General features: G+C 43.0%; 1 protein-coding gene across 4 annotated transcripts in view; it reads left to right on the forward strand.

Moving 5' to 3' along the window:
• Positions 1 to 26,906, forward strand: part of TRIO (trio Rho guanine nucleotide exchange factor) — a 279,134-nt gene that overhangs the window by 11,867 nt on the left and 240,361 nt on the right. The window contains exon 1 of one of the 4 annotated variants that reach the window (XM_061589385.1): positions 20,916 to 20,938. The exons of the other annotated variants lie outside the window; for them this stretch is intronic. The gene's annotated coding sequence lies outside the window, so the exon portion shown is untranslated. Of the gene's footprint in view, positions 1 to 20,915; positions 20,939 to 26,906 lie in introns of those variants that run through there. 4 annotated transcript variants of the gene reach the window in all.

The raw sequence follows: 26,906 nt of genomic DNA on the forward strand, positions 1-26,906 counted from the left end.
AACCTGCCGTATAAGCGGGGCCCGCCTGTAGTTCATGAATCGGAATCACAAATGCTTCTCCTGTTAGTGCTTCTGAAACTACAATTTGTGCTTTACCAGAAATCTCCTGCAGAGAATTATTAGCACTTTGTGTTTATATTTTTGGGAAGCATATATCTGTATGGATTCTCTCCAAAAACATTAACACTAAAACACACACACCCTGCTGCAGCGTCTGTTACCACTATGAGAAAACAGTTTGGATCTTTGGAGCAGGACTTGGGTTGATGAGCTTAACTAACTTGCTCCATCAGTGTAAAGATTATCGCTAGCACAATGGGACTTCTCTCTCTTGTACCCAGCCCCGCCCCCTCAAATCTGCTCTGGTGGGTTGGGGAAACCCGTAGAACAGGTTTAGGGGGCATGTGGGGGAGGAAGGTGGGAAGTCCTGTTGCACCAGTGGAAATCCTTGTGCTGATGGGACCCTGATTTAGCCCTACATTGGATACAGCTCTTAGTCCGATTTCTTACTGTGATGGTAAACTTGTTTCTGGGCTTGTAAAATTTCTTCAGCCTACAGGTGCTCCCATGACAGAATGTTCCTCTATTTTTTTAAAACCCCTCCACAAAGAGAATTAGATATCAGAAAGAAGGATTCCAGCCTGGTCTGTTACTCCCTTACATGATAGATCAGTGGTTTCCAACCTTTATGAGTATGGGACCCCCTTTTTAAGCTCAAAAAAATTTGTGACCCCCACATGTTAATTGTAATTTTGAAAATGGAAATGGACTGCCTTCAAGTCAATTCTGACATGCCAACCCTATGAATAGAGTTTTCATGGTAAGAGGTATTCAGAGGGGGTTTACCATTGCCTTCCTCGGAGGCTAAGAGGCAGCGACTGGCTACCTGAGCCTCAAGTGACACAGATGGTTCTAGGAGAACCCCTAAGCTGCGAACCTGCTCCTGCAGGGAGAGTGCAACCCCATCCAGGATAAGTTGAACATCCACAATCCGGTCAGAAGAACCACCCACTAGCAGCATCTCAGTCTTGTCTGGATTGAGCCTCAGTTTATTAGCCCTCATCCAGTCCATTGTCGCAGCCAGGCACCGGTTCAGCACATTGACAGCCTCACCTGAAGAAGATGAAAAGGAGAAATAGAGCTGTGTGTCATCAGCATACTGATGGCAACGCACTCCAAAGCTCCGGATGACCGCACCCTACGGTTTCATGTAATGTTGAACAGCATGGGGCTCAGAACTGACCTCTGCGGAACCCCATACCGGAGAGTCCAGGGTGCCGAGCAATGTTCCCCAAGCACCACCTTGTGGAGCTGACCCGCCAATAGGAGCGGAACCACCGCCATGCAGTCCCTTCCACTCCCAACTCAGCCAGTCTTCCCAGAAGGATACCATGGTCGATGGTATCGAAAGCTGCTGAGAGATCAAGGAGAATCAACAGAGTCACACTCCCCCTGTCTCTCTCCCGACAGAGGTCATCATATAGGGCAACCAAGGCTGTTTCCGTGTCAAAACCAGGCCTGAAACCCGACTGAAATGGATCCAGATAATCGTTCTCATCCAAGAGTGTCTGGAGCTGGCCTGCCACCTCTCGTTCAAGGACCTTGCCCAGGAATGGAACATTTTAGCCTCTGTTAATTGAAAAAATGGTGTGTGGCAAAATCACATCTCCAAGTATCCCTTTTCATAAAAAGCTCCTTGCAGACGGGGAGGTGTTGCTTTTTTTTCTTAATGCATAGATTCATCAAATTGGGATTCCCCCCCCCCAGTCTGAAGATGTACAGTCCTGTCTCCTAACACCAGTGGGTTACAGTGTTGGACTAAGATCCAGGTTCAAATCCCCACCCAGCCATGAAGTCCACTGGATGATCTTGCCAGACACAGTCTCTCAGCCTGACCAATCTCACAGGGTTGGTGTAAGGATAAAATGAAAAGGGGTGGGACTGTGCGCACCACCTTGAGCAACTTGGAAGAAAGGTGGGATAGAAGTGCAATAATTAAATAAATACATTTCAGCTGCAGTATGTGGACCCCAGCCTCACCCAACCTGCTGACCAATAATAATAATAATAATAATAATAATAGAAGCAGCGATGTAGTCATGGTGGGGATGCTAGATTGTGAAGATCAAAGGGTAGATAGATTGAGGAGGGGGGTTAGTGCTTTTAGGTCTTGGGGATGATCATCAGAACTGATGACTGGTTAGCGTACACTTGGGGAATGAGAGTGGAGCAGAAGGCAGATGCACATGCACACATACAAATATACTTGCCCCTCCTGCAAGTAGCTGCAGGCATGCATGCATTTGGGCATGTGGGAGAAGGGAAGCCCTCAACTGCCACAGCATCATGGAGAGAGATATGGGGGCGGAGTGTAGGTGGAAGAAAGGGCGGATGCTGGCACACACGCTGGCTGCCAGGAAGGAAGGAGGAAAGCAGCCTTTCCTTGCAGCCTTGCTTCTTTTTGCTTCACGAAAAGCCCTCTCCTCTCGTTCCGAGTAAGGGCGTCGTCAGCAGTGGCAGTGCGAGGAGACAGGAGTGGGTGATAGTAATTTCCCCTTCTTCCTAGTAGCTCCACCCTCAGCCTCCTTTGGCGTCTGCCACATGTTTTATAGGCAGATGCCTGTCCTCGGTGTGCCTGAAAGATGCTCTGCTGCTTCAGCAAAAGTCCTCCCCTCTCATTTGGAGCAAGGGGGAGGTGTTGTCTGCAGTGGCAGTGGGGAGCAGACAGTGTCCGGGGAGTGAAGCCTTTTCAAAGAAATTAATAAATAATTTATTTCTTTACTGTTCGTGGTCCTCTCTGGATTACTTTGCAGCCCCTAGATTGGGAACCACTGTGATAGATGATGATCTGTTAGTTTGTGTAGAGAACTAATATAGACCACTTACTATATATGTGTAAAAATACCTCAAAGCAGTTTACAGTAAGGAGTTGGACATTCTAAAATAACAAAGGGATGAGGACTAGTTTTTAAAACTTAAAACCAGACAATATACTTATACAGATAAATAACCAGCAGATAAAAACCATCAAAAAAAGGAAGAGGGGGAAAACTGGACTATAAAATTTTAAAAATCAAATGCAGTGCGCTCCAGTGATCAACAGTCAAGAAAGGTTTGGGCAAAACATACTTTTTCATTAAGTAACTGAAACACGCTATGGATGGAACCTTCTGGGTGTAGAAGGAGGAGCATTCCAGATAATAGGGGCCACAATGAAGACCTCCCTCCATAGTGCTGCTAGATGGCAGCCTGTGCATTTTGACATGGTGAGTAGAGTCTCCTCCGATGACCTCGGTGATTGCACAGGTATCCATCAGGGAAGGGGATCTGCTCGATAACCTGATCCCAAGTTGTTCAAGGCTTTATATGTTAATAACAAGACCTAGAACATGGCTTGGTAGCTAACAGTACCCAGTGCAGTTCTCCTAGCACCGGTGTAATGCGTGAGGTTGGGTACTTCAGTCAGCTGGGATTAGATGGAATCCTGTGGGACCCCACAAGGTGCCGAGGTGTAATTGCCCAAAGTTCAGGAGTGTTTGATCATAGGAGCCCTCTCTTGCAGTCTTAAGTGGTACAGATCATATAGAAGTTTAGCACATCAGTGAGAGCTACTAGCCCAGCTATCCCCAACCTGGTCCCTTGCAGCTTTTTTGGACTACTGGAGTTGTCCATAGTGATCCCAGCCACTGTGATTGTGTGGTGTGGTGGTTAGAGTGTTGGAACCCTGTAGATGAGGGTTCAGGTTCCCCACTCAGCCATGAAGCTTGCTGTGTGAAGCTTGGCGTAACCTACTTCACAGGGCAAGGATAAAATGGGGAGGGAAAGAACCATGTGCGCCACCTTGAGCTCCTTGGAGGATATAAATATAATAACAAACAAAGGGCCATAAACTATCCCTTCAGCTTTCTAGTGAAATCTTAAAAGTGCTGTTTAACAGTGCCAAGCAAGTTGAGAAGCGATTTTCTCAGGGGAAATCCTGGGAGAAGAAATAACATAATTCCTGCATAGCTACAATTGAACATAGAGGTCTACAGTAGTCTTTATCTAATTGGTATCAAGGTGCTGAATGTCACATAGGTTCAATTCAGGCATTGCACCAAACTTTGGTTTGTGCTAACTGTAGTTTAGAACCCAGATAGTGGATAGAGCTTCCAAACATAGAGTTAAGCCATATGGTAGGGTGGCTTGTCTGCTTTAGCTCTGTACTTTAAAATTATCTGCTGTGCATTCGTTTGCTGCTTTAATTAACTTTTTGTTGAAGGGGTGGTTTTTATTTTTTTTAATTAAAATCTGTATATCACTCGGATAATAATTGCTGTTGGGCAACTGATAAATGGAATAATAAATCTGCTTAGCATTTCTGTATCTGACTATAGTGGCCTCTGAAGATGGAGCAGCAGTCATAATGATGGCTTGATAATTCACACAACATGCCAAGCCATAACGGTAGTTTGCAAGCCAGCTTCAAGCCATGACTTCTAATTCTGGTTTTATGGTGGGTAGCAGACCATGACTTGTCAATTAACATCACAGTCAAGCTTCTTTAATGTTGATTTGGCGTGATGTCTGAATTGAGCCATCTTCTGCATGTAGACGCAGTTGGGTCATCTAAAATATGTGTAAGGCTGCTCTGTGTAAGATGTTACAAGCAGGCAGCTCCCATAAGCCATGTCCATATAGTTTGATGTGACTGTTGTGCTTTTGGGGAACTGCCAGAGACAAATAATTGCAATGCAGCAGATTGACTAGTGTAGTTTTTCAGAATTTGAGGTGTAGTTCTTATCAATGAAAACCAATTGCAAATCAATGAAAACCAATTGCAGATCTGCCATTAAACTTACTGATTTCCCCCAGGGACACTGCAGATGCAACTGTGGTCCATTATGAACCTTGGTTATGAAAATCGGAGTGGGTTGCAGACTTTTAACACCTCCTCCTTGCAGTCCCATATATCCTGGAGCAGACTGTCTTTTCCTGCTCTAACTGTGGTTAGCTTTGATGCTGGCACCACTTTTAAGCCTAAATGGGCCTGTCAGTTAACCAGTAGTTTAACCATGATTTCAAATCCTGGTTCCACAGATTACTTGCAGCCCCTTTCCCTTTTTCAAATTGTTGATCACATTCAGCAATGAATTCTAAATACTTAAGGTTCCTTTGCATTGGCAGCTAATGATGGGCACACTCATCCTCACTCACCCCATATGTTAGTTTTCTCTACCTTTCTTGGGAAAAACAAGGCCAAATGTCATCAAGTTGGTACAGAAGATATTACAAACTGCAAGAGCCTGGTACCCTAGCAGGATATGATTCCTGGGAGTGTTTGGGCCATAAGGACGTAGCCAGCAAGAACTCCAGTGAGCCTTCCTTACTGGTTTTCCCTTCCCACTTTTCTTAAAGTTGAGGGAACTGGCAGTGATTCCACTGTCAGCTAGAGCTAAACCTGGCAGGGAGGTTGGGTTCAGTTCATAATGGGCCATGGTTTTCTAAACCTCCCACTTCCAAAATTTGCCATCATCACTGCTAGCATTCATTTTCTTATTTTTTTTCCTAATAACTTCTAGCTGAACTGTGCAAGTATCTTATTTAGTATTTAGCTTATTGGCAAGCAATCCAATCAGAGACATTGTGAAAATAAAGGATTCTGTTGCTTCCTTTCCCACTTTTCCCAACAGAATAAAAATAAAAATGGAAAAAATAAACAGAGTAATATGGACTTGATTTTTCAGCCTGTTTTCAACATTGGCAGGCTATTCTCTAATGCAGCTAAACCTGAAGTTCTAGTGGTGGTGGGTAGAAAGTAGGCCTGTGATTCAGTTTGGTACCAGCTTCTGAAAAGCTGAATCACTTTGTTCAGGAAAAATACTGCATGACTAGGAAGTGATTCATATACTGGTGATTTCGTTGCTGCTTTTGTTTTGCTGCTCAGCGTTATAGAGGGGGAAAGGGGGGGGACTGCAGGAGAGGAAAACACACGCTGGAAAAGAACCTTTAGACTGCACCTTTAGAGACTCCATGAAATGTCTTGCCTTCCAAGAAGATCTGTGCAACAAAAATATGATTCTATAGCAGGCACCCCAGATCAAATTTTAAATATCACAAATGCTTTGGAATGCCAGTGCGTGTAGCCTAAAACCAACAGTTTCATTCTGTGGAAATAAGGGGGACACACTCTATCCCCAGAGTTGGCAATGTGTGGCCCACTGGATGTTGAGCTTTGAACTCCCACCAGACCCAGCCAGCATGGCCAGTGATCAGGGATTGTGGGAATTTTAGTCCAGCAACAGCTTGTTGACCTTTGTTCTATTCTATGATGCTGTGACCTCTTTAAAATAAGTGTGACTAGTACAAACATTGGGTTTCCCTCTGTTTTAGGCTACAAATGATTGCACATATATTTGGGCAAGCTAGTAAAAGCATTCTTGTTTTGGGGGCCAATCTGGGGTTAGGAGAAGCCCAGCTATTCTTGTTAACATTCTCTATTCAGCCTGAGATACCGTCTCTCAGTTCTGTTACTGAAGTAAGCTCTGCTGACAGATTTTCTCCTCTGTCAGGGAAATTGGGTCAGAGAGAGGACTGTTGGTAGTGTGGTAAGGAAGATGCATCCAGAGGTGAAAAGAGTTGTAACAAAGCTTTTAAAACTGATTTTGTTTATTTATGTGCTGTTTTTCAGCCTCATAACCTGTAAACATAATTAAACAAATGATGCTTCAGCAGCAAAGAACAGCCACGGCAACTACTAGTTCTTGATCATTGGACTGCTCTGCCAGATAGACTCATTCTCTGCTACCCTGTTTCTTTGCTGGAGGAAGTGGGCAACACCTACTTCATGCCGGGGGTGGGGAATGAGTTCACTGCATCCAGGCAGGGAACATGCAGACTTACTTTGGACCAGCTGGTGCTTCAGTGGGGGTGTATTTGCCACACCTCTTCACTTTCCAGAAACAGGAGTGTTTAATCAGTGATTTCTCCAGATCAGATGGTCTTGGCTTTTTATTATGAGACATGTTTCAGGCTTCCTTGTTTAGTACTTTATAGTAGGTGGGGGGCGGGCCCTGTAGTTCACCAGTGCAGTGCATGGTTATTGGTTCTTGAACAAGGGAGATTGGCTTCAAATCTCTACTTGACTATAGCCCTGTTCAGTTGGTCTCCCCTCATGCAATCAGAATCATCTGAGGGGGAGAGCAAGGCTGGGTTTTGTGTCTCCTCTTCTGTGTCCCTTGCCAGCCTTTCACCCCACCGTCCCCATGTTGGGGCTGAAAGGGGGAGTCTGCTGTGTCCAGGTGGGTTCCCTGTGTGATACAGATACATGTGCACAGGGAGTCTATTGGGTAGAACAGGCTTCCTTCTTCAGATCTTCAGGCCAACATGTGGATGGCAGGAGGCGGAACTCGATGACAGTGCCAGGGACTGTGATCTTTCTCTTACCCTCACATGATTGTAATTTAAGGGGAGAGTAACTGAAGCGGGCTGATAAAGCTCACTAGGTGGCCTTGGGCTATCCACTGTCTCTTGGCTTAACCTACCTAGTGGGTTGCGAGGATGAAATAGGATAATCTTATGGAAGCTTCCCCAAGCCCCTTGGAGAAAGGGCAGGTTACAAACATGATACACAGCTATTGATACACAAACATGATACACAGCTGTGATATACATAGTATATCAAACATGATATACAGCTTGGGACCAGGATACCTGAGAGACCATCTAACCCCTCATATACCCAGTCGATCACTGAGCTCTGCAGGTGAGGGCCTCCTGCAGATACCATTTTATCAGGAGGTCCATTCTGCACAACATAGGAAACAGACCTTGAGTGTGGCAGCACTTACCCTATGGAATTCCCTCCCCTTAAATATTAGGCAGGCGCCATCTCTGTTATCTTTCCAGTGCCTATTGACTTTTCTCTTTCAACAAGCCTTTTAAGTTGAGACCTATCCCAGTCTGCGTGTTGGGATTGCTTTTTAATATGTTTTTTTAAACCTTTTTTCCATAAACAATATGTTTTTTTAAAACCTTTTAAATATGTTTTTAAAGCTTTTAAAAAATGTTTTTAAAGTTGTTTTGTTTTAATGTATTTTAAGTTCTGTTTTTATGATATCTTAAAGTGTTTTTAGTGTTTTTGTTTGCCACCCTGGGCTCCTGCTGGGAGGGAGGGTGGGATATAAATAAATAAATCAATCAATAAATACACTTGTGCGTGTGTGTTCTGCTGCCCTTCTTCTGTGATGAAAACGTCAGTGTTTGTTCTGACTAAGAGGAACATAATGTATGTCTGGAACGTGACAGTCTTAATGGGGCATTCTTCTTCAGGCATGTCTGGATATAATCTAGTTGCTAAAGTCAGGTTGGCTGCTGATATGAGCAATTGAGTGTGTTGTCCATGATTTGGATATGTGCAGTTTGAACTCGTACTTAATAATGAATGCTTAGAAATGAGGATCTGGCTTAAACTAAAAAAAGTTATGGGACAAAATACAGTAATTTTATAGCTCTTATGGCTAGGTGCCTACCTGGTCACTTTGGCCAGTGAAGTGGAAAAACCAGATGAGGAGTGATCCAAGAACGAGCTGCAGGGAGGGCACCTGTGTCCGCTTAAGAGTACATCTTAAGGAAGAGGTTCCTTACAGTTCAGGATCTCGTAGATCCATTTGTTACAAGAAAAGTAAAAATTTAAAAAAGTAAATTCAATTTGTAGTAATTGTTTGAATAAAATGTACTTTGAATATAACAAATGTGATAATTTTATGCCAAACCAACTTGTACATAATTACATTTGATGTTCCTGAAGTAACAAAGTGATTTTCAATCTGTAAAAAGTGCTAATATTGCATTTTTTCAATTTTTCCAAAATTTTGTATTTTCTGAAAAAAACTGGTTTTTTTCCATGGCTTCAAAATTTCCAGAAATTTTACATCTCTACTCTTGTCCAATGTCCACTTTGTGGCTAGGGACATGGAGGGCTCTAGATTCAAGTACTAGGCCAGAACCAATGATAGTTATCTTTATGCATAACGTAGAGTGTTCACATTGTGTTCTCTGCATCTTTGGTTTCATGCCTCTTCTGATGCACACAGGCATCCATAAATGTACTCACCAGCTTGCTACTGTTGAATGCATTCTGATGAGAGAAGCTCCATGCGACAACAGATGGAGTCCCTGTCTTCCTTTAGACTTTGAAGAAGGACAGGGGCTCTTCCCTAATGGGATGCTGAAGCTCCAAAATAGTGAAAAAGTAGTGCAACGGTCACCAATAGTGCTCTAGTCTCTAGAGCTCAGCATGCCTTGAAGGTAAAAAGGGGATGAAGGAGATGAAACAGACACTGTATGAGATCCTGAATCAAAACTAAGATGTTAGCCAAAAGCTGCCAAAGGGAGGAAGATGTGGAGGAAAAATTTAACAATTGGAATCCATTTTGTCCTTAGCGTCCATTTTGCTCTCTTATGCCTCCTTGGCCTGATACAAAAGTTATTTCTGAGAAGACAGCTGTGCAGACACTGACTACTTATGCAAGTAGCTAAACACTAGGAATAGAATAAGGACTGTGCTCGGCCAGTTGGGGAAGATTCTGAGATAACCAAGAAACACACCTGGACCTGATATGTTAAAATAACTTATCTGTTGAACTCTCAAAAGTCCTTTCCAACATGTCTTCATGATGCACCACCCATCGCTTTGCTTGCTCTTTTGCATAATTAATGACTCTAGCTTGTAATTTTGTGATAAATAATTAGGCATCATGCCTATGGAGGTCAGAGAGAGCTTTTCCAATCTTGCTGTTGGGGGATCTCTCTCTCATTGCTAGCAACTGTGCGTGTGTGTGAATGGGTTTTAAATAAAGCCATAGCATTCTATATTAATGTGGTCAGACTCCTTGTTTTTCCACAACAGTATCCAGGGCAAGACTTCACCCCTTCCTTAAGTGGAGGGAAGTGAGTGGGTCAGTGATGAGCATACATTTTAGCAGACTACTAAGTCTCTATATGTAGCAGCCAAAGTCTCTATATGTAGTTAAGACAAATCAGTGTTTATTTGCAGAGGAGGTTCAGGCCCAAGAGAAGGTAGGTTCTTGGAGATTTAACCCTCTCACAGTGATCGTGTGAATCTTCATGAGGCCTGTCTGAGAAATCCCATTGCCTTGTCACAGCACTTAGAGAGCCTTTAAGTTAGTAAAGCATACCATTCAGGATTGATGAATGCAAACCTCTAGTAAGGTTTAATAGGAGATGAGTTTGCTTGAGCTTCAGCAGTTAACTCGGATTGCCCTGCTTTGCTGTTATGTGGTTCAGAGTGCACAAATAGAGCAGGGAGAGGAGAACTGAAGCACTCAAAACATTGGCCTTTAAAAAGGAAGACCTGCTGGAAAACTTTCCAGAATTAAAATAATATCCCACAATCTTCCCACCTCCCCCTGAATGTCTGGAAGAACACCTACAGCAAGCAAACAGATTATAAAAGATGGACAGTGTTTTACTGTGAAAGAAAGATGAAAGCTTTAAGGAGATAAAACCCTAAAGCGACCAACTCTGATTATCCAGGCTAGTCCCTATTAAGTTGCAAGCCCATCCATTAGTGTGATACGTCCAGTAAAGACAACTGTATGGGAAGAATGTCTCGGATGCTTACTGTGCAGTTTAGTAGACAATATTGCTTTTGTGTGTTAATGGCTTTCGGAACTCGCCTGCCAAATAACTACATGACTAGAGATGCGAGAGTCTGAGGGGGAATAAAGCAAAGAAGAATACAGTGGCTTGTGTGTGTATGCATGTGCCTGTCTGCTTTCTGTACTTACCCCTATCTTGTGAACCAGTGTTTGTAGAAACCATTTCCAATTATTTCACTTTTTCTGGAACAGGACTAACCACTGGGCATCCCTTAAGTTTTTACCACACTAACCATTTATGCGTGGAACAAGTTTTATGTACTAAAGCCTATCGCCCTCTAGAGATTCTTGGACTTCATCTCTCATCATCCCTGACCATTTGCCACACTGGCTAGGACTGATGGGCATTGAAGTCCAACAACATCTGGAGGGCTACAGGTTCCTCATTCCTGTACTAAAACATTGCTTTTCCTTTCCCTTCCCTTCCCTTTCTCCTCTCCCCAATTATTGAAATGTTGAAGGCCAGCTTCTTGTAGCATCAACCTGTGTGTTTTGACTTGAAAGGGTCTATAAAGCACCATAAGTCTGCCTGCTCTAAGAAATCTCAATTTTGAAGTGAATGGCTCCTTGTCATTGGGGTCAGTCTTGATATCTCTCTCCTCCACTTATTCCAAAGGTGGTATTATGACTGGAAAGTCGTTTCTGTTTTTGAGCCTCTACCTTGAAAAAGGTAAAACTGCCATGTTTTCTGCTAGAAATGGTTTCTGTAGTTTTCTGAGAAATTTCCCTTTTTAAAGGAAATGGTTTCCTTGTTTCAATATTCCTTAGCAGCTAACTTCGTCTTACAAGAAACCCACTCATCCTACATCTTGGTTCCCTCCCAGGGAACTAGAAACATGAAGGGGAAAAAGCCTATATGCAAATCTTAATATATATTGAAATATGTAAAAAAAAATCTTATGTAAAGATGGCAGACCAATTGAAATGAATTATACTATCTTCTTAAGCTCCTTAGTGTAGCTTTAATTTTGACAAAAGCTACTTATTTATGACCTTAATGGTTCTTTTTTTCCAGAGGGAGGGAGATTTTCTGTGTCTTCTGGGACAGATTTGCCCCAGAGGTCATTAGCTATTGATTTCCACTGTATGGCTATGTAAAAATCAGATGAATATTGTAGATTTTTCACCTCCCTGAAGTTACTTCGGCCTTGGGAACAAGCAGAAATTCCTGGGATTTTTCTGCCCCAGCACCAGTTCTGAACTATAGTGAAGAGAATGTGATCCAGATTCTTGTTATATTCCCAGCTGAAATCACGAATCATGAAGGAGAGACACTTGAGGATTCTCTTTGGACCTTGTTCAATTATTTTTGGCTTGCAGTTTTGCTGCTTCTAGTTGGAGCAGAATCCAAACTTCTGCTTTGTTTTTTTAAAAAAGTGTGCTCACTCTGATCTGTATCTCACCTGCTTGTCTTTGTTGGTAAGATACATAAACATTATCTGGAAACTGAATTACTTTCTTTAACCTGCTTTGACAAGCTAGTGGGGATTTAGGCGCTGTTAAAACTGTATGGAGCCACAGGGGAACATAATGGCTGTGTTTGGACATTTTGCCAACTGTAATTTTGTATTAACTTCTCTGGTGTTCCACAATGAGGAGATTGAAAGCTTTTGTTTCCATTTTTATCTAACTGCAGTTTAGTATCATGTCCAAGCCTAGACAAACTGTGGTTAGTCTTTGTTTATGGTTTACTGAAAATAGCAAACTTCAAATCATGATTTGCAAAGTTGGCTTGTTCTAATATGCCATGGTTACTATTAACCCCAGTTTAGAGTATGAATGTAACAGCAAACTGTGCTTAACTGAGAACAGAACTGCACTACTAGTCTCCTTGTGAAGCAAAGAGGATGGGAAACAAACAAAATAGAGGTTTGTGTACATAGCATGAAACAGTTTGGTGTTAGGTCCAAATCGATGAGTGTGATTGACCAGACTTGTGCAAAGAGAAAAGTTCACCAATTTTAATCTGTTCCTTGGATTATGACTTTCCCCTGTGTACACAAAAGGGGTATCATGTGGAAAAACTGTTCTTGTACCTCTTCAGAATGCAGATGTGGGATACACTGTACATTTTGAATATGTCTGTATGAAAGAAACAGACAACAAGAGTTTCCTTATTTATATTATTCTGTCTATATAAATGGTGCTTTACAGAACAACATAAGGCAAGATGGTCTGCCCTAAGGAAGCTACAGCCTAAACTTCTACAGTGGTAATGGAGAGTGGGAGAGAAATTGAAGAAAGAGTGAGGAAACAGAAAATGAACAACTTACAGTTACACCGTCTTGAGCTTCATTTTATTTGGGGAATGGATTTGAGGAGTGAAGTATTTATTATTTTATTTATTTAGTATATTTGTATGCCGCTTTTCATCACCAGGTGACCTCAAAGCGGCTTCCATAGCAAGAACAAAACAATTTAATTAAAACAATTCAGAACATAATAATAATAAAAAGACCTACAACAGTATCAATAAATAAGTAACGGGAGGGATTTTAGCCTGGGATGTGAAAGAGTAGTAGTTATGGGAGAGAGTTGCAACCAGAAGGGGCATCATCACCAGACAGATATTTTTCTCTTTTGAGTGCCATGATAACATGGCACAAACTTCATTCACGTTTCCCTAATTGTTTGTCATGTAATGGTTGTCATGATCACTTAAGGAATGTGTGTATGTGCCCCTATATGAGAGGAAATCTTGAGGCACACTTCTTAAGAGATTTTATGTTCTGACTTAAAAGTTGCCTGAAACCTGAGGTTGGAGGGTGGTACTTCCTGTTCACTGTTGCTATTGCTTATGTGTTTGTATGAAAAAGACCATTATCTGCCTTCCTCTGAAGATTCTGTCTGATTTCATCATGGTTTAGGGCTGTTGTATTCGTTCATTTCCTTTTGGGTGTTGGAAGCATTAGTTTGTTATCCAATGTTGCCGAAACAAACATTGTGAGTTGCTAAAAATAGTACAGTCCTGGTGCCAACTTTCACTTTGAATCATGTCCTGCATGGGTCATTCAAAAGAGGAAAGTGTGTGTTTATGAGAGAGAGAGACTGAATAGTTACAACTGTAGGCTATAACTTATATGCCATTCTTGAAAGTCTAAGAGTGCTGCATTAATGACGTGATCTTTGGCCAGTTGTTGGGTGTGGCTATATTTTTTATACAGTTATATGGCTGGGCACCAGAGAGAGTTGAAAATGCATGTTGCCACAAAAGTCTCCAGCTAAATCCAAATGCTGACCTTGTAGTTCAAAAGGCATTGTTCTTGACTCTTCTATTTGACTCTTCAAAGTCGGTATGTTAGCTGTAGTGACTGGATTATCTGCTGTTGAAATGGCATCTTGGAGTCACACACAGGGTATCTGTGCCTGCATCATAATGGCCCTTTATTCCACTCCTGGGACAGTACAGTACTGTAATACCTTTATTGGAAAAACCAGAGCTCACAGTGTGGAGTGCAAGCTTTTGAGTTACCAAGTTCTTCCTTGGAATAAATTTTAAACCCTATAAAACATCTGGGGAAACCATGTGTTCTCCACACCGTAGCACTTTACTACAGTTTGTAAAGTTGATCCTTTCCCTATTGTTTTCAGGCTCAGCTCCTCGGCTGGTGGGAGAGATGAACCCGGGGCCATGTAAACCTCATGAAGTACATACAATCTAGATCTCTCCTAAGAGAAGTGCTGTGGGGCAGCTTCAGATATGAGGGTCAGCACTAGGAAACCCATAGCTAACAATTTAATTAGCTTAACTAGCCTTGGTCACTCAACCAGTGGTGATTTTTAATTAGTTTTCAATCCTCTGCATGTGCAGTTACTTGGCTGTTCTCACAGAATGAATTTGTCTGTCTTGTCCTGTTTCTTAACAACTTAATTTTGTGATGTATACTTGTCAAATCTCTTCTCTATGGCATTCTTTTCTGCATAAATCCATTTTGCCTCTTAATATCATGTGCCTACTCTTCTGCTGTGACTGGAAAAAAATTACTTGTTTTTATAATTGTTAACTGCTTTTTATTTTTAATACCTGTGTTATGTTATTGCAGCCAGCCCTGCAACTTTATAGTGAAGGACAGGCAGGAAATCTTATTTATAAATGAATAAATATGTAGCTTTAAAATGAACATTCTCTGTCTGTATCTGTTTCGTAATTGAAACTTTAGGTTGTACTTCTATACCAACTGGTCTGGGAGCAAGTCTCATTGAATTCAGTGGGAGTGATTTCTGAGGTAGATATATATGGGCTCTACTGTAAGACAGTCAGAATATTTTTTGTAAAGGCAGTAGCTTGCTGAGCCCTGTTACACTCACATTATTCGTTTTGAATTATATCCCCCAAGTGGCTAACAACAGTTCTGCATAAGTGCTCTCTCAGGGGCTTTTGATACCATTGATCATGGTATACTTCTGGGCCGACTTGGTGAGATGGGTATTGGAGGCACTGTTTTAGAGTGGTTCCGATCCTATCTCCAAGGTCATTTTCAGAGAATAGCATTGGGTGATTGTCTTTTGTCCCCCTGGCAGTTGTGCTGTGGGGTGCCGCAGGGTACCATCTTGTCCCCCATGCTGTTTAACATCTATATGAAGCCCTTGGGAGTGGTCATCAGGAGATTTGGGGTGTGGTGTCAGCAATACACTGAAGATACCCAGCTCTGTTTCTCTAACATCTGAATCGGGAGAGGCCGTGCAAGCCCTGGACCGCTGCCTAGACTCTGTGGTGTGCTGGATGAGGGCCAATAAACTGAGTCTGAATCCTAGCAAGACGGAGGCGCTGTGGGTTGGTGGTTCCTGAGTTCAGCTAATTGGTCAGTTGCTTGCTTTGGATGGGGTTGTACTCCCTCTGAAAGAGCAGGTCTGTAGTCTGGGGGTGCTCCTGGGTCCATCTTTGTCGCTAGAGGCCCAGGTGACCTCAGTGGCTAGGAGTGTCTTTTACCAACTTCGGCTGATAAGAAAGCTGTGGCCATTTCTGGACCAGGATAGCCTGACCACTGTTGTCCATGCACTGGAAACCTCTAGGCTCAATTACTGTAATGTGCTCTATGTGGGGCTGCCCTTGAGGTTGGTCTGGAAGCTGGAGCAGGGTATTGCCAACATGTCACCCCACTGCTGAAATAATTGCACTGGCTACCTATTAGCTACCAGGCTAAGTTCAAGGTTCTAGTTTTAGTGTACAAAGCCCTATACAGCTCAGGACCAGAATACCTGAAAGATCATCTTATCCCTTATATACCCAGTCAATCACTGTGCTCTGCAGGTGAGGGCCTCCTGCAGATACCATCTTATCAGAAGGTCCATTCCAAATAACATAGGAAACTGACCTTTAGTGTCTACCTTGTGAAATTCCCTCCCCTTAAATATTAGACAGGCGCCATCTTGGTTATCTTTTTGGCGCCTATTGAAGACCATCCTCTTTCAACAAGCCTTTTAAGTAGAGAACTTATCCCAGTCTACAACTGTGTTGGAACTGCTTAATGTTTTGAAACATTTAAAAAATATATGTGTTTAACCTTTTTTTTAAAGATGTCGTGGAAGCTTTTTAAAAAAAATGTTTTTAAAGATTTTTTTTTAATGTATTTTGAAGTCTGTTTTTATGATGTTTTAAAGTGTTTTTAGTGCTTTTGTTTTCCGCCCTGGGCTCCTGCTGGGAGGAAGGGCGGGATATCAATCAAATAATAAATAAATAAGTGAACACATAAGAGCATAAGAAGAGCCTGCTGGATCAGGCCAGTGGCCCATCTAGTCCAGTATCGGTCCTCACAATGGCCAGCCAGATGCCCATGAGAAGCCCACAGGAAGGACATGAGTGCAAGAGAACTCTCTCCTGCAGTTTCCAGAAATTGGTATTCAGAAGCATACTTTTTCTTACTGTGGAGGCACAGCATGGCCATCATGACTAGTAGCCATTGATACACTGATGCGGGTCCATGTTGATGAATGGGCAGGGTGGTGGTGGAAACGGGCCATCTGAATGGACTCAGAGAAGTGGGGAGGGGAGAATTTTTGTAATGTACTGAACTTGGAATATCAGCAAAAAAACTCACTTCTGGCAGATAGAGAATGATTACTTCCTCTGAACATGGGGAAGTGGGTGTGGGAGAAGCGGAAGAGAGGCAACTCCATACTGACCTAGAAGAGGGCTTGTATATGGGGTGCCTCCCTCCCTCTCATTTTTTCAGCACACAGTTAAAATGCGCTGCGCCGAGATGCAGTGATGGTCACCAACTTCCATGGCTTTAAAAGGGGATTAAAAAGATTTCTGGAGGATATGGCTGTTGATGACTGCTAGTCAGCCTTGAGGCTGAGGAGCAGCATGCCTTTGAATTCTAGTAGCTGGGGCGGGAGAGTGCTGTTTCGGCCATCCCCTGCTTGTGGTTTTCCCATAGGCGTCTGGCTGGTCGCTGTGGGATGCTGGGCTAGATAGGCTTATGGTCTAACAAGCAGACCTGCCCTTATGAGGTGATATGGTGTCTTGCGGTTTTACTTCAGTTGCTTCATGATTAGAAGCAGTGGGCTCAGTTCTCCTCCTTCCCCACATCGTGGATTGCCTTACGTCAGATATACAGCACAGTGAACTGGTTAAAATATTAGCCTTTTTAGTTAGTGTGTGACTGTTCAGAGGACTTGGTATACAATTCAGCAATCCTTACCAACAGCCCTGTAAAGTAGGTCACTATTATTCCTCAATTTACTGAATAGGGGGATGAGACTGACAGATGGCTTCCCTGACACCACCTTGCCGCTACTGAATTTCAAAGAAATGGCATTCCCAATCTTTTTATACAATGTCCCAGAGTGAAATTTTTTATGATTAATATTTATTATTAATATCCCACCCTTTCTTTCACAGAGCAGAGGTATACACAACAGGAAAAATCTAATAGCAATAATAGTTAAAAACAATCTGTTGCAACCACTAAACTAACAGAAATACTACAATGTAAAAGCAATCAAATAACAGCACAGTGTTGGCAGCAAGATCCTAGTCTACTGGGTGAATAGACATGTCTTGAATTGCTGCCTAAAACTTAACAGTGTGTGCGGGTGAGCATTATGGTCCTTGCGGAGTAAGTTGCATAAACTAGCTGCCACCACTGAAAAGCCCCTGTCTCTTGTCACCATGATTTCATTTCAACACCTCACTCAACACTGGTCAGATGCATACCCAAATGAAAGGCTGAGTTGTGGAGATTATTAAACATAGGGGTGTAAACAGGAAGTGTCTTCTATAACACATGCTGGCTTCTGTGCAAACAAATGCTCTACAGGGTATAAGCCAAACACATACAGGCCTCAGGTGTCACTTTAAAATTAACATTGAGCTGCAGATAGGTCATTTGAACTTGGTTTTTGCCACTAATATTCTGTTATATGGGTAGGGTAAAGAATTTGGACACAAGGAGCATCTTTGCTAAATGTTTTAAAAGACCTTCCACAAGTCTTACTGCTTCGACTCTCAGCCATCTGCTGTCAGGCCTTGGCTCTGCAGTAGACAATCAGAGATGGAGTGTTAAAAGTCCTACCTTTTGGTGTAAACCTAAGACAGAGTAGTCAGTTCTCTTTGTTGATGAAATAGATGGCTGATGTCATGAAGAGATCTGGAACCCAGTCACCTTTTCAGAAAATGCTGGCTTTTCCCTCTTAAGTCATAGCTGTGTTGATAAGATCTTAAATGATAGGTTGATTGAGGGCCTTAGTCCACTAACTGTCAAATTTGCGCGTGGAGGACTCATGTCCCAAACGTCAAAAGATTGTTCTTAACTTTTACTTTTAAACCTGCAATAAAAAACCTCTGCAATCTGAAACAGATGAGAAATTTGCAAAGACCTGCATGCTGTCCCAAAAATAACTATGCTCATACTGTTTGACGTGCCTCACTTCTGGGTCTCTGTTTTTTGAGGGTGGGTGGAGGCAGTTGACGTTGGATGTACTGTTAGATAAAGAGAAGTATTGAGAGCTGGCCAAAACACGGGTCATGAGGGAAGTGCTGAATCAGAAGCCAATTCCTAAATAGGAGTCTGTTTTTAAAAACACAAACCTACTGCCTCCCCTATCTGCTACTCCCTGCACGGCTGAATCGTTCATTTTTATACATGAGTTAAGTGTGACTAGTGCTGTGAATCATCGTTTGTTAATTCTCCATATCTGGCCCGTGTTGAAACTTTGCTTGTACAGAGCTAGAGAAGGTCTTTATGTCTTGGGGGGGGGGGGAGATCCATGCTCAAAACGCTCCCTATTTTGAGTGGGTGAAAGAATTTCTTTTTTTGGAAATCCTCTGAATCAATAATTGCCTATTTGCCTTGCTGCTGCTGTTCCTCATAAAGAGGCATTGTCTGTTTGATATTTAGGGGAATAATCAATGCTGGGTGTGTTTGAATATATCCAACAAAGAGACACAATTTGACAAATGGCCATAAGGAAAACTGATAATTTGATAACAAAAATGAAAGAGTCTTCTGTGTCCAGACTCTCTTCTCAATTTGTGGGGTTTAATGACGTCAGTGGAACTTGAAGCTTCTTGGAGGCCACAAGGCCTTGTGTCCAAGAGGAAATGTTAACCCGGTCTGAGTTGCAGACCGTTCTTTCACATGCACCTCTCTCTCCTCCCATGAAGTGAAAGCAATGGGAGAAATTAGGCTATTCTAGGGTTGGGAACCTTTTCCAGCCTGAGTGCTACATGCCCTCATGTAACCTTCTGAGGTTTGTATGTATGTGCAGTGGGTGACAGTTCAGCCATGCAAAACCCAGAGGTTTCTGCACACTCTCTCACACACATACCTCTCTCCATCCAGACAGGCAAGAGGCATTATCACACCTCAAGGGCACATTCCTGCCAAGCAAAAACTGTTGAGCAGGGCTGGTAAGAGGTGTGACCTAGGGAGTCTCCCAATGTCAAGATGGGGAAGCCTGGAGGGCCGCATTGGGCCGCCAGACCTGTGGTTCCCATTCCTGGGATATACAGAGTATCTGTGTGACCAGGCAGTCTGTCCCATAGAGGACTGAGCCAACTGACTCAGTACTTTTCTTTTCCCATGGTAAGGTTGTATGCATGACAAAGGCTGGGCTGAGATGGAGTCTATATGATGAGTGAAAAATATGATGAGACCTGGGCTGCTCTTATGAATTGCACATCTAATATGATTTTCAGTATCTCTTTGTTAGATGTTATTGACACTGATCGGCTGGTGTTTGATTATCATGGCTGCCATGATAAATCAATCTTTCATGTACTGGGTTGAGTTTCTCTTGGAAGAACTTGTAATAGATAAATGGTAATAAAATGCTTGGGGCCTCAATCAAGGTCAAGTCACGCTCCCATTGGCAGCAGTGAGACTTGAATTAATTGTGACTGTGTTCCATTGGTTTCCGTGGGACTTAATCATATCTAACTGGAGCTGGGTTGGGGCCATAGATACAGCTGACAACCCCAATGAGCAAAATTCTCCTAGAAACATTGAGGAGGTTATAGAGAAAACTTGTGCATAAATGGCATATTCAGATATGCATGTCTAGTACTCTTTAAGCACGAACACTGGTGTGCAGCAAGGTACAGTGATGATACTCGGAATAAGGAATTATCCAGCAAGCAGTCTGTGAGAAGGAGGAATAATAATAATACTTAGCCTTTACATAGCTCCCTCTTTGAGTGTTCATAGTGCTTCACATATATTTATCACAGCAATCCTTACAATAAGGTAGATGAGCATCATCCTCTCCATATAAAGCGACCTACAAAGGCAACCTACTGATACGTTTTTTGCAGAGGCTAGATTTCAGCTGGGGTCTTCCCAACTCACAGCTTACACAGCCACTATGAAAAGTTCACGATGCAGGGGCTTCCCTATGCATGGTGGTGTCAGACACTGTTATGTCTGTGCAGTGGTGATGAGCATGAAATGAATGGGGAAGCCTGTATTGCCAGAGGGGATTTGCATGCACATAGGAAACTTGCCGGATAGACCCTGATTGAGGTTCAGAGTCAGTCGTGCAGTTGGCCACCTGCTTTATTAGTAAAAAAGTGTGCTTTCAGATGTCAACACTACAGTATCTTTGGCCAGCAAGAAAACCAAAGACCTGATGGTTTATGAATTATGTAAACTTTAGGGTTAGGGTCTAAGTGGTGCATACTGTTGTTACTTAATTCTGTAAGCAGTATGCTTTCTAGCCCTGAAGCTAGGCTGATTTTATTTTCTTTTTTTGTGCTCCTAGGTTTGTGATACACGAGCATTTGAAGCCCTTATGCATTCCTGAAATTCCTTGATGTGACTGAAGAAACTGGATAGGTTGTCAGCAGCTTAATTTTGTATTGAGTATCTTTTGTATATCACTAAACATCCTGCCCTGTAATCCTATACGCAGTTACTTGAAGGGTTAGTCCCATTGAACTCAGTGGTACTTACTTCTGGGGGAGCATACATAAGATGGACCTGCATTGCTAGTGCAAGTTTGGGGGGGGGGAAAGAAACATGCTATGGGGACAACATGATAATTCCATTATTTTGACCAATGAGACTACGTTTATGAACAGTTACTCAAATCTAGAGCAAGCTGAAAACAACTTAGTATAGCTAAAGCTGGGAGGAAGGATTCAAAGTGTTCTAAATCATGGGGTCTTGATAACAACCAGAGCTGATCACGGCTGCTGATCAGTGAAAGGTAGCATTTTATTCCTCAATGGGAAACATTGCATTTTCACTTGACGCTGTTGTGTTGGCTTTGGACATGTGACTCCTAGTAGCAAGAAAATTGCATAGCTTGGCATTTTCTAAGGCTTAGCCTTAGTAATTGTCCCTGATTTGTAATTGCACTGCAGTTCACTTGCTCCATTGATTGTAAATACACTAAAAACAATAGTTGCCTACATTCCAATTGTCAGTATAGCATCTTGCCTTAGAGAATAAATGTCTGAGGGGTGGGCACTGAATAATTACTACCGTTTAATTTTTTTTTATTGACTATGTGTAAGAATTTAGTCTGAGGAAATTCCAGCATATATGTATCATAGATTGATGTCATAACTGCTTCCTGCCTCTAGGACATTAATTCTCCTCTTTCCAATTAACTCTGGTTAAATGTTGCATTGGCACTAACATCATGGTAAGGCTAACCAGAGTTCCACCTTAATCATAATTTGGGACCAAGGTTTGAAGCTGGTTCCAGATCCTTGTTAAGGGGGAAACCTAATTAGCCTAAGCCAGGAGTAGCCAACCTGTGCCTTCCAAATGTTGTTAGACTCCCAACACCCACCAGCATGCCCAGTTGCCAGCACTGATGGGAGTTATAGTCCTCTGACATCTGGAGGGCTCCAGCTAGGCTACCTCTGGCTTAAGTGGTAGTTAACATTTGTGCCAATGTAATGGTGTGCAACTCTTCCCCTTCTCCAACTGTCTCTGTCAGCAGCGATTCCTCCTGGCTGCATTCAAGAGAGAGGTGAGACACTTAGGTCTTCTTCTTTGGTTCATCTGTGACCAGCTGCCATTTGGCTCTGCCCTACCAGAGCCATGGCCATTTCCCCTTGCTCACGCTGTGTCATCATGAAAGAGCTGTTGCCTTCGTATCTTTATTTTACTCTTTACTGAATGCTTTACGTTTTTAGAAATGCTCCATAATCACACAATATTAGCCATCAACAGTGGAACAAAATACTAAAGAAACAACTGGTTGTAGTATCCCATCAGAGCATTTTTATTTATTTATTTATTATTTGGTTTATATCCCGCCTTTCCTCCCAGCAGGAGCCCAGGACGGCATTTTTCTTTTCTGTATAGATGTCTAATAATCTGGAAGAGGTTGCTCAGCTCTTAATAGCAAGTGCCTACCATCTATAATATCTACCTGCATACACAGAGAGATTCTATATAATGCATTGGTTACTTAGGAACTGGAAGTTTGTTTCTGTGAGTCAATAAACTAGCTTATTACCTGCTAGAGAAGAAAAACAAATGGAGTGAGAAGGGCAGGCAAAGAAGTAGGCATAGCTTGCTCCAGCTAGACTTACCCTTAGCCCTGGGCAGGGCTCACTACTACCCAGTGAAAACCCCAGGAAAGCAAAAGGATGGTGAAGAAGATAGTGGGAACCTGCACCTGCTCCAGCTGGACTATCCCCTCCCCACCCAGGGCCATCTACCAGCTGCCCTGTGCGAAAGAGCCCTTTGGCCCTGATATGTTGATATTGCTGCATTGTGTGCATTTTAATGTGCATTGATATTACTTATAAGCCACCTTGGAAGGATTTATATCCTGAAAGGTGGTGTATAAATGACTAAAATTAACCCTATTTAAAGAATTGCATCAAGAAAATATAGGTGCAACAACTGTCTCGTTAAAATCACTCTAGTGGATTACTGTAATTGGGGTTTGTTTTCATGCTATGCATAATGATGTAATAGTTTAAAGAATTGAAATTCCATCGTAAGTAAAGTTTTGTAACGTCAAATTGTATTGTCAACCTGGATGTAATGGGCTTTCAAATGGCACGATGGTGTGGCCGACTTTTCATCAGGGCTGGGGGAACTTTATTAACGAGGACCACATTTGCTTGTGGAACCCCTTCCAGGGGCTACATACAGCTGTGGGTGGGACCAGAGGCAAAAGTGGGTGGAGGAATGGATGCGATTCCTACCTTTGTGCATAGGCTACATTTCAGCCATGTACAAGTTGGAGGGTTCTGCACATGCACACCCCCACATACCTCCCACCTCCATCCAGGCAAGGAAGAGGCATTGTCACAGTTCAAGGACATATTACAGCAGGCAAAAGCCCTTGAGGAGAGTACGAGGCAGGGGCAATGAGTAGTGTGACCTGAGGAGAGTGCCATGGGTCAAACAGAGTCCTTGAGGGCCACATTCAACCCCCAGGACTGAGGTTTTGATAACCCCCCCTGCTCTTGATGAAAAGGGATAGACTGTGTTTGGCTTTAATTCTGTATATGACCGGAGTGGTGCAAGAGGATCTAAACCACCCTAATAATTAAAAAAAAATGCATGGGTGATAGTGACTTTGGGAAAACCAAAACTGTTGCAGGTGGTTGGGAAGATGAGAATATAAGAAGTGCCTGCTCCATCTAGTTCAGCATCCTGTTCCCACAGCGGCCAGCCAAATGCCTTTGAGAAGCCTGGTGCAGGACCTGGGTGCAAGAGCACTCTCCGCTCCTGCAGTTTCCAGCAACTGGTGTGGGGAAGTATACTGCCTCTGACTATGGAGGCAGAGCATAGCCATCGTAGCTAGTAGCCATTGATAGCCTTGTCCTCCATGAATCTGCCTAATCCTTTTTTAAAACCCATCCAACTTGGTCACCGTTACTGCCACTTGTGTGAGCAAATTCCATAGTTTAACTATGTGCTGTGTGAATCTTCCAGCATTCAGCTTCATTGGATGTCCACGAGCTCTCGTTATGGGAGAGGGAGAAAAATGCTTCTCTATCCACTTTCTCCATGCCATGCATAATTTTATACACTTCTATAATGTCACCTCTTACTTGCCTTTTACCTAAACTAAAAAAAACCCAAATGCTACAACCTTTCCTCATAGGGGGACCCCCTGATTATTCTGGTTGCCCTTTTCTGAATGAGGTTTAAAGAAGCAGGATGGAACAGGCAGAGGTGTCAGTAACTCACTGTTGGTGCCAGCAAATAATTACACAAGCGACGGCAACTTCAGTTGTGCTGTACAGGTGCTATGAAGTTCCTACAGCAACAATTCTGGATCCCCCCTTTTGCCCCTATTGTGGCACAAAATGAGTAATATCAAATGAAACCTGCATTTGTGGTGGGTTCTGTAATGCTACCAAAATAATAATATGGAGAGGGCAGGAGACAGAATGGATGTATAGTGGAAATGGTAGAAAGTAGAGTGAGCATTGTGTAGAAGACACCGTAAAAGTTTGTAAACGTGGTTTAAATAAGGCTAAAAAAGGTCAACTCTCTGGACTTGCTGGGATCCCCTGGAGGGATAAAGAATTTTTAATCTCTTGGTATAAAAGTTTCAAGTATTATTATTATTTCATTTATGAATTGCTATGCAATGTAATAAAGCATCCCAACGTAATAAAACATGTATAAAACAGTTATATATATAAAAACAGCTAAAACATATAAATATATAAACCAATTTAAAATAATTTAAAACACCAGCACATGCATCAAATCAGTTCATAGGCAAGATCAGATACCAACTGGGGCAAATATCTGTAGAAAGCTTGTTGCAAGAGTAATGTCTTTGCAGTTGCTGAAAAGGCAATAGAGAAGGTACTTGTCTGATATTTAATAGGAGGGAACTCCAAAGGGTACTAACAGCCCAAATCTGACGTCATGCAGAAAGGACCTCCTCTGCAGGATGCCCTCCTGCAGAATGCAGCAACTGGTTGGGTCTGTATGGGATGAGAATGTCTTTTAGGTATCCTGATCCCAAGCTGTATAGGGCTTTGTACACCAATTCTAGCACCTTGAATCTTCCCTAGCCGGGAACCTGATTGGCAGTCAGTGCATTTATTTCAACCGTGGCATAATATGATGATGATATTCCACCCCAGTGACCGTTTGAGCTCATGTTATGCTAGCTGTGTTTTGCACTAGCTGTGGCTTTTCATCAGCCTCAAGAGCAGCCCTACGTAGAACGTGTTACCAGAACATGGACGACAGGGGTCAGAAGTGGACATAGCTGTCTTAACAACTGAAGCTGGCAAAAGGCACGCCTAGCCATTGAGGTCATCTGGGCCTCTAACAACAAAGGTGGATCCAGGAGCACCCCCAGACTACAAACCTGTTCTTTCAGGGGGAGTATGACCTCATCCAAACCTAGTCTTTCAAAGAGAGTGCTATTACTTGACAGCTGAACCTCTGTTTCCAGTTTAGGGCACAATCCAACTGCTGTTTACGCCGGGCTGAGGGGAGTTGGCTGTGGCAGACCTCTGGCTGAGCCGGCTAAGTCCCAGCTCACCTGGACTATGCCAGCGTACGTCCCTCATCCCTCTGGCTCAGCCAGAGGTTTGCTGGAGAAGCCCAGCCTGGTATAAGGGGTGCCAGTTGAAGGCCTGCAAAAAGAGCATTCTGGGGGCATGCAGGGCTGGAGGGGGGACTTAGGGTCAATATCCAGGTCCCATTTGGCGCTCTCCTGCGGCCGACCCTCTGTTCTGGTAGCCAGTATGCCAGGAAAAGGGGCGTTGCCTAAGTTGCGTGTCTTTTTTTAGCCCTCATCCAGTCCATTACTGCTTCCAAGCACTAATTAAGAATATCAACACTTTATCTGCAATCAGCACGGAGAAAGAGAGAGAGTGCCTCGTCGGGGGGGGCCCTCTCATGGTATCATATTCACATTTCCCCACCCCCACTATATCAGCTGGTCAGTGCATTTTTCCACATCATTAATCTATTAGGAAGAGATAGCAAGCACCGTTTTGGGGGGTGTTTTGTTTGTGTTATTTGGTCAGTATTGGAATTTAGAAGCATAATGATGATGATCAGCCATTCTTTTTATTTTCGTTACCCTTGGTATGTTTGTAATCTTGCATTTTAAAAATTATTCTGAAGCAGTGTATTGAGGGACAAGCATTTCTTCTTGAAATGTGCTTTCTTTTTGTGAATGCCTTAATATTAAGAACTCGTGTAAGCAAGCGGATGGAGAGAGGAAACACATTTGTGTTCAGGCAGCCATGCTCCCATTGCCTCATTGTGCATTGATTTTCCACTCACCACAAACACATGCATGGGCTTCCATGAGAAACAGGCAACTTAGCTGGTGCTTCCTGGGCAGATAAAACAGTGTTGTAACATGTCAACAGCCTTGATTATGATGCCGGTTCCACAGCCATAGCACAGCCACTACTTTGAACATCTTTGTCGTCTCGGGTCCTGCTTGCGGGCTTCCCAAGGCACCTGGTTGGCCACTGTGCGAACAGGATTCTGGACTAGATGGGCCACTGGCCTGATCCAGCAGGCTCTTCTTATGTTCTTAGTGATGTTGCAATGAAAGCACCTGGTTTTCAAACTTTCTATACTGACTCATTTGCTAAGGACCCATCAAGCATTGCTGAGGATTCTGGGCCAATTCAGGGCACATGCTCAATTTATGTGGCACACCCGGCCAGACATAGGTGTCACTGCTGCCTTATGTGACCAGAGGCTGTGCCCTGGAATCCACCCAATGCTTCCTGCCAGCTGGGCAGTTTTTTTGGGTGGTGGTGAAAGAAGCTTGTTGGCTATTACTGATCACCATGCGAGAAACATCCGATCACCTTCTGAGGGACCACAAAGG

The sequence above is a fragment of the Rhineura floridana genome, chromosome 1 (assembly GCF_030035675.1).
Source record: "Rhineura floridana isolate rRhiFlo1 chromosome 1, rRhiFlo1.hap2, whole genome shotgun sequence".
Classification (NCBI taxonomy): domain Eukaryota; kingdom Metazoa; phylum Chordata; class Lepidosauria; order Squamata; family Rhineuridae; genus Rhineura; species Rhineura floridana.